Here is a 12,935-nt window from a genome sequence, read left to right as displayed (position 1 = left end):
TTTTTTTTTTTTTAATATTTTATTTGAAAGAGTCACAGAAAGAGGTAGAGAGAGAGAGAGGTCTTCCATCCACTGGTTCACTCCCCAGATGACCGTCATGGCCAGAGCTGCGCCGATCCGAAGCCAGAAGCCAGGAGCTTCTCTGGGTCTCCCATGTGAGTGCAGGGGTCCAAGGACTTGGGCCATCTTCTACTGCTTTCCCAGGCCATAGCAGAGAGCTGGATTGGAAGAGGAGCAGCCGGGACTAGAACCGGCACCCATATGGGATGCCGGCGCTTCAGGCCACGGCATTAACCGACTGTGCCACAGCGCAGGCCCCAGGTTTTTCTGCACAGCCCTAGACTGTAAGCCCAGCCCCACCTGTCACTCCAGTTCACGCACTTTCCCATGACACACCTGTGTTTCACTCGGGACCAGGAAGAAGGAGATGCCACGATGTATACAAGCAGGTGCCATGAGTCTCCCAGAAAACCCCCATGCACACTAAACTCCACCCAACACCACCCATTACAGGACCACCCCCCATCCCCGCCCCATAAAGGAGCATTTCTCCTCCTGCACTCACTGCCCTCACCATGAATGTATCCTCTCTCTCTCTCTCTCTCTCTCTCATTCTGGAACTATGTTTATGGCGCTGTTTTGAATTCTTATCTCTGAAGAGACAAGAACTTGCTATATAAAAACCGGGAAACACCTCCCTAGAACACTTGAACGAAGAAGCCAGTGTTATCTCATTTACTCACGGTTCTCAAAGGTGGTCCAGCATCAAACACAGAGCTGGGCCCTGATTCGAGGTGGGGTCTGAGAACTTGCATCAAATTCCCAGGTAATGTTGATGTGTCTGAAGGCTACTGCATGTGGGACCATCTAGAGTTAAAGGACTACCTTCATTTTTCTTATAAATCTCCATCTCAAGCCTCGGAGTTAGAAAGTGCTGGTGCAAGTCTACACAGGAAGGAACAGCAAGGCACGGCTTACCTGTTAAAGGTCTGTCTTTGAGGGTGGGTCATTGCCACAAGTAGCCACGGAAATCTGTGAGCGTCTCCTTTAAGAGGAAGCGAAGCCAAGCCCTGTTTGAGACCTTAGAAGCTATTTAGAGACCAGGAAGTCCGCTCCAAGTGCCACCGGGATTGAGGCCAGAAACTACATTACCCAGAAGGCATTGCTTTGTGCGTCGCGGGCGCTGGCCAATGACGGACGACGGAGAAGGGCGTTTCCCGTAGCAGAGTGGGCGGGGCTTCTTGCGCTGCGCCTCAGAGCGTCACTCGTTCCCGGCTGATCGGTCCTTAACAGCCCAACGCGGGCTGCACGCATAGCTGAGGTGGCGTCTCACACCTTCCGAGACTGAGCAGAGGAAAAGCGGCTTACGCGCTGGTGTGCGAGCCGTGCCCGCCCCCGAGGGCTGTCCGCTGGCACTTGGCACTCACAACGCCCGGGGTTGATGCCTTGGCCCTTGTGCGCCCTTATTCGCCCCGCGGAGACAGAGGTCCGGTTCCGCCCGCGGCTGGGGCGAGGCGCTGGCAGAGACGGGCCAGCTTCAGTAATCGCCACGCCGGCCTGGCTCCGGCCACTGAGTCCCGTGGCGGCGCCGGCGCGGAGAGTGGAGGTGGCGCAGAGCCTCGCGCGCTCGGTGCTATGCTCGCAGGGTCCCTCCTGCCGTGACGTAGTGGTCCTGGGACCCTTCCCCTTTGCCTTTTAATGCCCTTGGGTCTGGGGGTCCGCAGGGGAGCTGAGTCGTTTCCAATTCCGGATCCCGAACCCTGGTCGGGGATTTTAAGAAGAGTTACCATCTCTGGTCGCTGTCCCCGGCTTCCGATCCCTGGGATCTACCATAGTGATATTAGGGCAGGCGGTCGGGGCGGCAGAGGGGAGGCCCGGCTTCTTCGCAGGTTCCAGCCTCCTGCGAACGCGCGCCCTGCGAGGCGGCAGCCGAGGGCTCCGGTGCCTGCCACCCACGGGGGACTGAGGCTCCTGCCTGGCTGTCGTGGGCGTTGGGGAAGTGAACTAGGGTCTTTCTCTCTGCCCTTTAAGTACACCTGCGTCTCCCACGTGGGTAACAAGGACCCAGACACTTGGGCCATCCTCTGATGCTTCTCCCAAGCCATTAGCAGGGAGCTGGCTGGGAAGTGGAGCAGCCGGGATGTGAACCGGCGCCCATATGGGATGCCGGCGCTGCAGGGAGGGCGGGGTGCTTACAGGCTACCACAGCGCGGCTCCGGAAGGGCTGCTTTTCCAATAAGAGTAGAGCCGGCGCCGCGGCTCACTAAGCTAATCCTCCGCCCTGCGGCGCCGGCACACCGGGTCGGATTCTGTCCCGGTTGCCCCTCTTCCAGGCCAGCTCTCTGCTGTGGCCAGGAAGTGCAGTGGAGGATGGCCCAAGTGCTTGGGCCCTGCACCCCATGGGAGACCAGGAGAAGCACCTGGCTCCTGCCATCGGATCAGCGTGATGCGCTGGCCGCAGCACGCCGGCCGCAGCGGCCATTGGAGGGTGAACCAACAGCAAAGGAAGACCTTTCTCTCTGTCTCTCTCTCTCACTGTCCACTCTGCCTGTAAAAAATAAATAAATAAATAAATAAATAAATAAATAAATAAAAATAAGAGTAGAAAGTCCTTTGCGTCCCCGGAAGACGGGATAGTGACTGCATTTACCTTCGCAGACGCCACCTGTTTATTACAGATGTCTTGGCTTGCAACTTAACAGTAGTGAGTCCATTTTCCTGTTTCACAGTTACTTGTATTTAAAAAGTGATTCCCCTACGATGCTCATTACTGATAGTGTCCTGGAATGTTGTGTCTCTGGGGATATAAACAGACCCTGAGTACCAGAATGTTCCAGAATGTTCCAGCACGTTTGCTGTCATCACAGCCCACCGTCGCCTCCCTGCTAGAACAGACATCCTGGCTTTCACACCACCCTTGGGCACCCGAGTCATGGAGAGCTTGCACAGCGATCCCTTAGGGAAGCCTTGACAGTGGCTAAAAGACAAAGGCTGGGCTGGTAGCTCGTGTTGAGATATTCCCCGGAGCCCACAGTCTCCCAGCTGCCAGTTGCGGGCATGGAGAGCTTGTTGGAGCCCTGCGGGGCGCCAGGCGGCTGGCACCTCCTCGTGGCTCTTGCATGGCCCTGGAAGCAGTTTCCAGAGTGGCTGAAATTGTCTTAACTGGGAAGGTCCCTGGAAAGGTTCCTTGCCCATGTCACTGTGGATTCACGGTGATGATCCACCTGACACCCCAGGCCGGAGGGATCTGGGTTCAAATCCTGCCTCTTCTCGTTAAGCACGTGTCTCTGGCTGACTTGACTTTGAGTCTGCTGATTGGTGACGTTTTGGCTGCCCTGAGAGGGACGGTTCCTGGAGTCCCCAGCTGACTTTCACAGCCTTCTCCTCACTGCTGACTTCAGTGTTCTGTTTTACCATCCCATCTAGGTCTTCCCTCATGTCCCCCAGCACTTTCTCTGCCAAACTTTCCTCCACATTTCTTTTTTTAAAAAGATTTATTTATTCACTTGAAAGGTGGAGTTAGACAGGCACAGGCAGAGAGAGAGGTCTTCCATCTTCTGGTTCACTCCTCAAATGGCTGCAGTGGCCGGAGGTGGGCTGATCCGAAGCCAGGAGCTTCTTCCAGATCTCCCACACAGGTGCAGGGGCCCAAGGACTTGGGCCCTCTTTAAAGATTTATTTTATTTATTTGAAAGAGTTACAGAGAGAGAGAAAGAGAGAGAGAGAGAGAGGTCTTCCACCCACTGGTTCACTCCACAAATGGCTGTAACAGCCAGAGCTGGGCACATCCACAGCCAGGAGCTTCTTCTGGGCCCCAAGGTGGGTGGAGGGGCCCAAGGACTTGGGCCATCCTCCACTGCTTTCCCAGGCGCATTAGCAGGGAGCTGGATAGGAAGTGGAGCAGCCGGAATCGAACCGACTCCCATATGGGATGCCAGCACTGCAGGCGACAGCTTTACCCACTACACTGCAGCGCCGGCCCCCTCCTCGTTTCTTATCATTGAAGCTTTTTCCACTCATCTGTCACTGTAGGATCATTTTTATTGTCTCACTGTAGTGTATGGAATGTGTTAACAGCAATTGCTTTATGGGAGGTTTTTTTCTTTATATTTTCCTTACCTTTCAGAGCCTTCAAATACTTTTCATAAGTCCAGCCAGTCAAACGTTTTCTCAGCAGTTATCAGTAATAGCCTGCTTGACAGTATCCGAAGCTGGCCAGCGCAGCCATGTCTGATAGTCTGGCTGTCAGTAGTCCGGTGCTTCCCTTGCTGGTGTCGCGAGCCGCGCGAGCTTTGCTGTAAAGTTCCTTCACGTTGTGTATACGAAAGCCTTTAAGCACACACTCTGATGAAGAGGTTGGATGGCAGGTACAGTGTTTGGGGCTTGAAAAGAACATTTAGGGTGGAGTGGGAATTTGCAAGTTCTCCATGGCAATGAGGCGATATCCAGAAGTAATAGGAACGTGAAGGCAGCGTTTTTGCCATGGAGATGGTATTCAGCTTGGATAAAGCGGTTGTGGGGCCAATCCTAGAATGTTTCTGATGTTACCATGCATATCTGTTCTACTCACTATGGACTGGCATTCAGATCAGGGTTTTCCCTCTGTTTCCTGTGGATCTGGGGTCCTTTGCAAAGTCAGGTTCACATTGAATGTCATCTGGTATTCTCACACAGCAGCAAGGCTGGGTGACCTCTGCATGACTTAAAGTCAGGGATTGGGAGGCCGTGTGGGTTGAGTAGGTTCATTTGCCCAGGACCTCACAAAGCGGGCCAGGCTCCTCAACACTGAATCCTGTTTCCACCAAACCCTTTTCCAAAGTGCGTCTTTCTGATCTGCAGAATGTGCTTCGCCTGCAGCGTTGACATCCTTTGTCCTGTGTTACCACTTGACATGTAGAACCAGTGGGTCAAGCTGAGGTCCACTTTCCTGATCTGAATATCGTAACTCTAAGTGCCTTTGACTTTCACCCTCAGAGATGCTGTCTTGCATGGTTTGTGAAACTGGTCATCATCATACGAATTCGCAAGTTGCGCCTCTTCCATGTTTCCCGCAGCCTCACGTAGATGTTGCTTTTCGCACTTTCTGAACCAGCCTCATTCTAAACGGGTGATTCTGCTGCACCTATCTGGTGGCCCTGTAGGGTTGATTGACAAGCATTGAACTTAGCGCCAACAGCGGCATAACCCGTAACTGAAGGAAGCTTCTCTGACACACACATTCTCTTCACTGGGCACTTTCTGCACGTAGGAACATTAGACGCCACCTCGGCACTATACTTGGTGGCAATTTTTAATAGCAAAATCACACACACACACACACACACACACACACACACAGAGAGAGAGAGAGAGAGAGAGAGAGAGAATGCACCAAACAGACTGAAAAAGATGCTTCAAAGTGTGAGCTTTGAAATAATACAGCACCATTGTGTGCCGCAGCCAGTAATATGAACGGTGGACAAGTCAACACTTCTGCCGCTCCGCACATGACCGCCAGAGTTCTTTGAGTATCAATTTGAGGGGTACAAATACATTTTAGTGAATAGATGAATTCACAAATCGAGAAGTCACAAAAAATGTGCGTAGTCAGTATGTTCCATTTTCTGTTCATTGGAAAAGCATCAGATCTTGAAGATCTCACTCTCCTTCGTGTGGCTATACCTTCAGTCCAATTTGCCAGCTAACAGCCTGCTTTCTGGGGATGGGCTGGGATTTCAGGCCATTTACTGATGACAAGATTGGGTGGGTGTCCTTGCCCATGTCACCCCTCCCTAGATCTCTGTGTTCTCTTAAGAGTAGGAAGGTAGCTGCTGAACTTGAAAAAGCATGGGAACGTGAACCGGTAGTAAACCAGGTGACGCGCAGACACGGAGGCAGGCAGGAACCCAGGACAGAGAAGCTGGCAAGAGCTTGCTTGTTGGAGGAAGCAGCTCAAGGTAAAAGTGGCTTCACAGACTGAGCGGCAATTCACAGAGTAGCTTTGTAATCTGGGCGGAGTAGCAGGGCCAGATCAACAGCACCGTGAAAATCTGGGTTCGCCTCTGACTGCCCTGTTGCCCTGGATTGCTCTGGGTAATTTTAGCAAGTACCTAAGTATTCTCTCCTGTTTCCTAAAAATTCTGTAGTTGTTCTACTTTCGGGGTAGAAATTTCTCAACCTAAGCTTAGGTCATTAATTCCAGGCCTTTTTCTTTTCCTACACAGGCTTTTAGCACTACAAATTTCTCTCTAAATGCTTACTTAGTAACATAAATTTTGACATACATTTTGATTTCAATCAGTACTAATAATTTTGAGATTCCCTTTCAGTGTCTTCTTTGGTCTGTGGAATTTATCTTACGTTGACTGTGGTCCGGGCACATACTTTGTATAGCTTGAAACTCTTTACTGAGATTTGCTCTATGACCCGGAACATGTATATTTTGGTGATTAGTCCAAGTGCATGGAACATCACGCAGGCTGTGCTCTCTGAGCGGAGCGTCTCTGAGTGCCATGTGGGTGTAGGCGGTCGAGAGTGCTGTCTCTGCACCCTCCCTGTCCCTGTTTATCAACCACACAGAGAGTGGGCTTTAAAGATCCCTCTGCTGTGAGTGTAGGTCTGTCTATTCCTCCTAGCTTACCTGTCATCTTTTCTTTATATTTAAGTGTTTTTATTAGGTGTATAAATATTTAGGTGATCTTCTTTGCTCTGAAGTTAGTTTTATGTGGCATTACGGTTACCATGGTGTGTCTCTGTGCTTTGACTGTTTGTATCTTTATATTTAAAGTGGTTTCCTTGTAGGCACGTTATTTCTTACTTTTTACCTGCTCTGAAAAAGCTGTCTTTTATTTACAGCATTTACAACCTTTACATTCAGTTTGTCCATAGTTTTGGGCTTTTCACTATGCCATTTTGCTATTGGTTTTCTCTTTATCCTGTTCTATATTAACTTTTTCTCCTTTTTCTGGCTTTGGGTTGCATATTTCTTATGATCCCTTTGTTGTTGAAACTATTTAAATTGTTTGTTCACAGGATGGCCAGTCAGGCACCACACAAGAGGTCTGAAGAACATGTGTTACACTCACAAGTCCTAGAGAGACAGCCATTTTCCAACACAAGGAGGCCGCACAGAGGGGGAAGAGACAGCACCAGGGAACAGGCCCAGAGAGCCGAGAGAACAAGGACCCATGGCGAGGGCCCTTACTGGGTGTCAGGATGAAGTACACAGGTGAAAGGCGCAGGCAGCCTGCGTCAGGGCCATGCTCGCCACACTGGTGCATCGGCTCACCTGGCTGGGGACACGGATGCGACAGGAAAATCAGTGTAATAGAGTGATGCTGTGGTATCTCGTCATTAACAGTCCTCATGTTGGGTGGGCAGTGCTTCCCTCCTAGACTGTGGGACAGCTTGATGCAGCCACCGAAGGTAAACTTTGATGAAGACACCTAGGAAGAAGCTTTGGTGAAGTTTTATCATTTGGTTCATATCAGGCACTCCACTTTGTGGGAGAAAACCAAAAGCACAGGTCAGCTACCTCTGGATTTAAGGAAACCTGCCGGAATATTCAGCTGTGTTATTAAATGCCTTCACTGCTTTGCCTGTTTCTCATAGCTTGGTTTCCTTCTCTGGTTACTGAATAGTTAAGAGCAGCTTATTGCACAAGGTGCAATGTTTCATTCACCCTTTGAGTACGATCAGAGGGGGCCACCAGACATGCTGGTTGGTAGACAGGGTTTGATTTTGTTTGACCAAGGCTGCTGTACTGGGGCTAACAGTGGTGGGTCCTGTGGCTGTGACCTCTAAAAGGACTGTTGCCCATCTTGCCACAGGTTGATGGAAATAGGAAGGTACCCATCAGATGAGAAAATATGACAGTCCCTCGTGTAACTGCCATACCCTGGGGTGTGGTTTCATTAGGGAAAATAGGAGCGGGTAGAGAGGAAGAATGTACAAGGTGAAGGAGCACAGTGCACCTGTGCGGACATGAGGTAAGGAAGGTGCATGCCCCGCTCAGGGACTGGCCAGCAGGGGGGCTGCTGGGCACATGTGGCAGGTTGGGGTGTTAGCGTGGCTTGATTAGAACATGCAGCCATCCCTGGTTAGTGGTTATGAAAACAAGGGGCCGGCGCTGTGGTGCAGCGGGCTAACACCCTGGCCTGAAGCGCCGGCATCCCATATGGGCGCTGGTTCTAGTCCCAGCTGCTCCTCTTCCGATCCAGCTCTCTGCTGTGGCCTGGGAAAGCAGTAGAAGATGGCCCAAGTCCTTGGGCCCCTGCATCTATGTGGGAGACCTGGAAGAAGCTCCTGGCTCCTGGCTTCGGATCAGCGCAGCTCTGGCCGTTGCGGCCAACTGGGGAGTGAACCATCGGATGGAAGACCTCTCTTTCTCTCTCTCTCTCTCTGCCTCTCCTCTCTCTGTGTAACTCTGACTTTCAAATAAATAAATCTTTAACAAAAGAATGGAAACAAGTGATATACTCAAGCAAAAGGGGCTTGGGGGGCTTTCTGTTTATATGGTATTAGACAAAAAAATAGACCCAAGACCTTTTAGGTCTCTAACAATACCTTAATGGAGTTGTGAAGTGTGTTAGAAAGATGTGCCTATGAAGATGATGGCCCAGTGGTTGTTGGAGGTTGTAACAGTTGGTCAGTAAACTGTATGTAAGAAGCGGGGTATTCGTGTGTAATCAAGCCGGAAGAGTGACTGGAGAAGTCACCAGGGAGTGGAGAATTCTCTTTGCAGGGCCGAGGGCTTCACTGAGAGGCACATGTCTCCTAGGGAAGCGGTCATTCCTACCACGTTTCAGAACGGCAGAGATGGTAGTAATCTCTACTAGATTTTCTTTAGGTATTGGCGTGTAGGCTGTACATTTTGACACAGAGCAAGGAATAGAACAGGAACATGGGAATAGGCAGACAGAAAGCTCCGAAACAGAACCGTTAGTGTCTAAGGAAAGGAAAGCAAAATTACCTCGTGTCCACGGGCATCACTGGGTAGTTTGGTGTCTTGGGTAAAGTTGTCCCTGGCACAGGAGGTGAACTCATCTACAATGCCAAAATCTTTTTTTTTTTTTAAGATTTATTTTATTTATTTGAAAGAGTTACAGAGAGAGAGGAGAGGCGGGGGGGGGGGTCTTCCATCCGCTGGTTCACTCCCCATTTGGCCGCAACGGCCAGAGCTGGGCTGATCCAAAGCCAGGAGCCTGAAGCTTGTTTCCAGGTCTCCCACATGGATGCAGGGCCCCAAGGACTTGGGCCATCTTCTACTGCTTTCCCAGGCCACAACAGAGAGCTGGATCGGAAGAGGAGCAGCCGGCTCTTGAACCGGCACCCATATGGGATGCTGCACTGCAGGCTAGGGCGTTAACCCTCTGTGCCACAGCGCTGGCCCCGCCAACATCTTAAGCTGGGGAGATGCTGCCTGCAGTGATGGCTTCTCCAGATGTGAGCCTCTGTACATAGCTACAACCTTGTCCACAAGGATCGTGTGTGGCAGAACTGTTGAGGCTCCCCACGGGTCACCCAGGACACGTCGGCTTTGGAAGTGAAGGTAAAAGAGGTCAAGAGACTGCTGGAATAGGCATGAACAGAACATGTTAGCCAAATGTACACAAGCAAACGATGCGCCAGCAGTTGATTGAATAGCATCAGTAATTTTGATAATATTAGCTACTGACAGGAACACAGCATTAAGGTTGTAGTAATCCTGCACCTGAGGTGCCTCCCACTACCTTCTCCCCCCAACCCCCACATTTAAGAACAGGCAAGGTCAGGATGTCAAATGGGGAAATGGTGGGGACAGTCACCCCTTTATTAGTTTGGTTTCCTATGAGCTTTTGAAGACCCTGTTGTAACCTGTGTTGGGCCATGTTGACTATTTTAATTAGGGGCCCATGAGGTCTTATTTTATCAAGTCTGCTTCTAAGTGTTGAAGAGTTTACCTTCTGATTTATTGTGTTCCAGGATCTGTGCTCCAACAAGGGATGTCCTATGGTAGTGGGCACAGCTATGATTATAGAAATTTAGGCAAGTCTACTTTTTTTTAAAAAAGATTTATTTTATTTGTTTGAAAGAGTTACAGAGAGAAGTAGAGACAGAGAGGTCTTCCATCCGCTGGTTCACTCCCCACATGGCCTCAACGGCCAGAGCTGCACTGAGCCGAAGCCAGGAGCTTCTTCCAGGTCTCCCACGTGGGTGCAGGGGCCCAAGCAGTTGGGCCATCTTCTACTGCTTTCCCAGGCCATAGCAGAGAGCTGGATCGGAAGTGGAACAGCTGGGACTAGAACTGGTGCCCACATGGGATGCTGGCGCTTCAGGCCAGGGCTTTAATCCACTGCACCACAGCGCCGGCCCTGCAAGTCTACGTTTAAAATGAAACTTGTCTAATTTTTCCTCTACTTTCTGTGTACTCACTTTGTAAGATTATAGGAGGCATACTGTTTAAACTTAATGGAATCCATGGCTGTAACTATAATTTTGAACCCCAATATAGATTAAGTGCAAAGTTTCCTTTTGCTACATTTAGCAGGTGTCTTTAACATTTTAACATCTTGAAAGGCACAAAAGCCAATCATTGCTCTTTTTATTTTTACTCTATAAATTCTAATATAACTTAGTACTTAAGTTTTGGCTTTACAATTGAACCAAATTATGGAACTTTGTTATAATTTATATATTTAATTTATATAAATTAGTATATACTTATACAGTATTCAATAGCTATATGTAATTTAGCTGAATACCTGTTGTTTTCTCCCAGTGTATGTGGGGGTTCATTTGTGCTTGTTTATTTTTAAATCTTTAGTTGTCTGAGAGACAGAGAAGAGTGCACGCCCAGCTGCTGATTCATCTCCCAACAGCCAGGGCTGGGCTAGGCCAAGGCTGGGAGCTGGGGGGCAGGAGCCCAACCGCTGGCGCCATCATCGGTGCCTCTCATGGTCTGCAGCATCAGCAGTTCCTCAAGGGCCAGACGCAGAATCAAACACAAGCACCGACTGCAGCGTGGGGTGCAGGTGCCCTGCCTGGCATCCTTCCCGCGAGGCCAGATGCCCGCCCCCTGGGTTTGCTTGAAAGGGTTAAACAATCTAGAATGAGCGTATGTTTGCTGGGCCTGGCATTTGTTCAGCACACAGGTTTAAATGTCCTTTTCTTACCTCTCCTCCTGAGGCCGGTTCACAGGCACCTAAAGCAACAATGTTGTTGTTTTTTTTCCTTTTTGTTGGTGTTTTTAGGCTTTTAGCTGCCTGGAACCTCAGCCTTTAGTTTCCGTCCTTGAAGTGCCTACCTAAAATCTCAAGGCTGCCCAAAGAACTTAATGTTTCCTTTATGGTTATTTTTCAAATTCTCACAACCAGAATGCAGACATTGAGAAGTGGAGTGTAGTCTCAGCAGGCTGAGTTCGAATCCAGAGCTGCGTTAATATGTAGCCCTTGTGACAGGCCCACAGGGAGACTGGGGAGGCTCACTGGTGCGGTGGTAACCATCCTGTATTTATTTTTTCCACGTGCATCTTTCTCGTCACACTGCTTACTTTCTGCACCTCTCAAGTCTCGTGGCCTTGTTATTGTGTCTTTTGTCAATGACTTTTACAGGGAAGGCTTTATGCTCTAATGCAGTCTATTTAAAGCAGTGCCTGCCCAGCACAAAGGTAGGCTCCCAGAAAATGCTATGTGATAAGTGCCTTGGGTCTTCCTAGATCTTCAGCAACAGGCTCTAATGCACCTGACTGGTCCAACACTAATGAACACACTTTCCAAGCACCAGTGACCTTCAAAGTCATGGTTGTAACCTTTTTTTTTTTTTTAAAGAATTATTTATTTTTGTTTATTTATTTGAAGGGCAAGCAAACAGACAGGGAGAGACAGAAAGAGATCTTTCATCTGCTGTTTCACTCCCCTAAATGGCCCCAAGAGCCAAGGTTAAGCCAGGCCGAAGCCAGGAATTCCAACCAGGTCTCCCACAAGGGTGGCAGGGCCCAAATACTTGAGTATTAGCAGAGAGCCGACTTGGAAGCGGAACAGAGACTCACACCAGCAGTCTGGTGTTGCATGCAGCAGCTTAAGCCGCGTGCCCCAGCGCTGGCCCCAGGGAAAGCGACAGCCACTTTCCCTCGCCAGGGGACCCGCTACTGAGAGGTGACACTGAGGACTCAGGGAGTCTGGGCTCACTGAGCAGAGCCCCACCTCTCCACCAGGCGAGGTGCCTTGTGTCAGTTCGAGTCCCGGCTGCTCCACTTCCGATCCAGCTCTCTGCTGTGGCCTGGGGAAGCAGTGGAAGATGGCCCAAGTGCTTGGGCCCCTGCACCCACGTGGGAGACCTGGAAACAAGCTTCAGGCTCCTGGCTTTGAATCGGCCCAGCTCCAGCCATTGTGGCCATTTAAGGAGTGAACCAGCGGGTGGGACGATCTCTCCCTCTGCCTCTGCAACTCTGCCTTTCAAATAAATAAATCTTTACAAAAAAAAAATTAATAAACCACATGCTGGGTGTGAAAACCCAGAGTCATACGCTAATGGAACCAAGAGGTTAGAGACAACCCAGGATGGTGTTCAGGATGTGGACCTCGCGGGAGGCCCGTAGGTCTCTGGGGACGTGCCTGCAGCAGGTGGTTCTCCCCAGGGCTCCCTGCGTCAGCACTTTCTCTACTGCCGGCTTGCCTGTGATTTGTCCCCCCCACGCTCTACCATTGCCGGTGTAGCTGCACCATCCTGGATGTGCGCCTCCGAACTGAGCTGAATGAGCCTTATCCTCTGGACAGTGTGTTGCCATGGGTACTTCGTTATAGTAACAAAAAGCTAATCTAGTGCTCATCACATAATTAGCACAAACCCAGTAAGATTCAGTTAAAAACCACACCCACAGTCAACACTGCTCTAATCTCCCACTAAAGGCTATAGTATGGCTAAAACAAATTCTTCAAGAAGTAGTAACACTTTTTTCAAAAGTCACAGAGAGTTCA

At 50.0% G+C, this 12,935-nt stretch overlaps 1 long non-coding RNA gene across 1 annotated transcript; it reads right to left on the bottom strand.

Annotated features, from left to right (window-relative positions):
- Nucleotides 1-1,560, bottom strand: LOC149120820 (uncharacterized). The gene is made up of 3 exons (XR_016224777.1): nt 1,428-1,560; nt 979-1,344; nt 1-218 (listed from the first exon to the last, which is right to left on the bottom strand). It is a non-coding gene; the product is annotated as an uncharacterized LOC149120820 (long non-coding RNA).
- Between the last annotated feature and the right edge of the window lie 11,375 nt (nt 1,561-12,935).

This window comes from Oryctolagus cuniculus, chromosome 18, assembly GCF_051225735.1.
Source record: "Oryctolagus cuniculus isolate XC-2025 breed Fujian yellow rabbit chromosome 18, ASM5122573v1, whole genome shotgun sequence".
Taxonomy (NCBI): Eukaryota; Metazoa; Chordata; class Mammalia; order Lagomorpha; family Leporidae; genus Oryctolagus; species Oryctolagus cuniculus.
The sequence above is the reverse complement of the archived record's forward strand: the minus strand, read 5'-3'. Positions and strand labels throughout refer to the sequence as shown.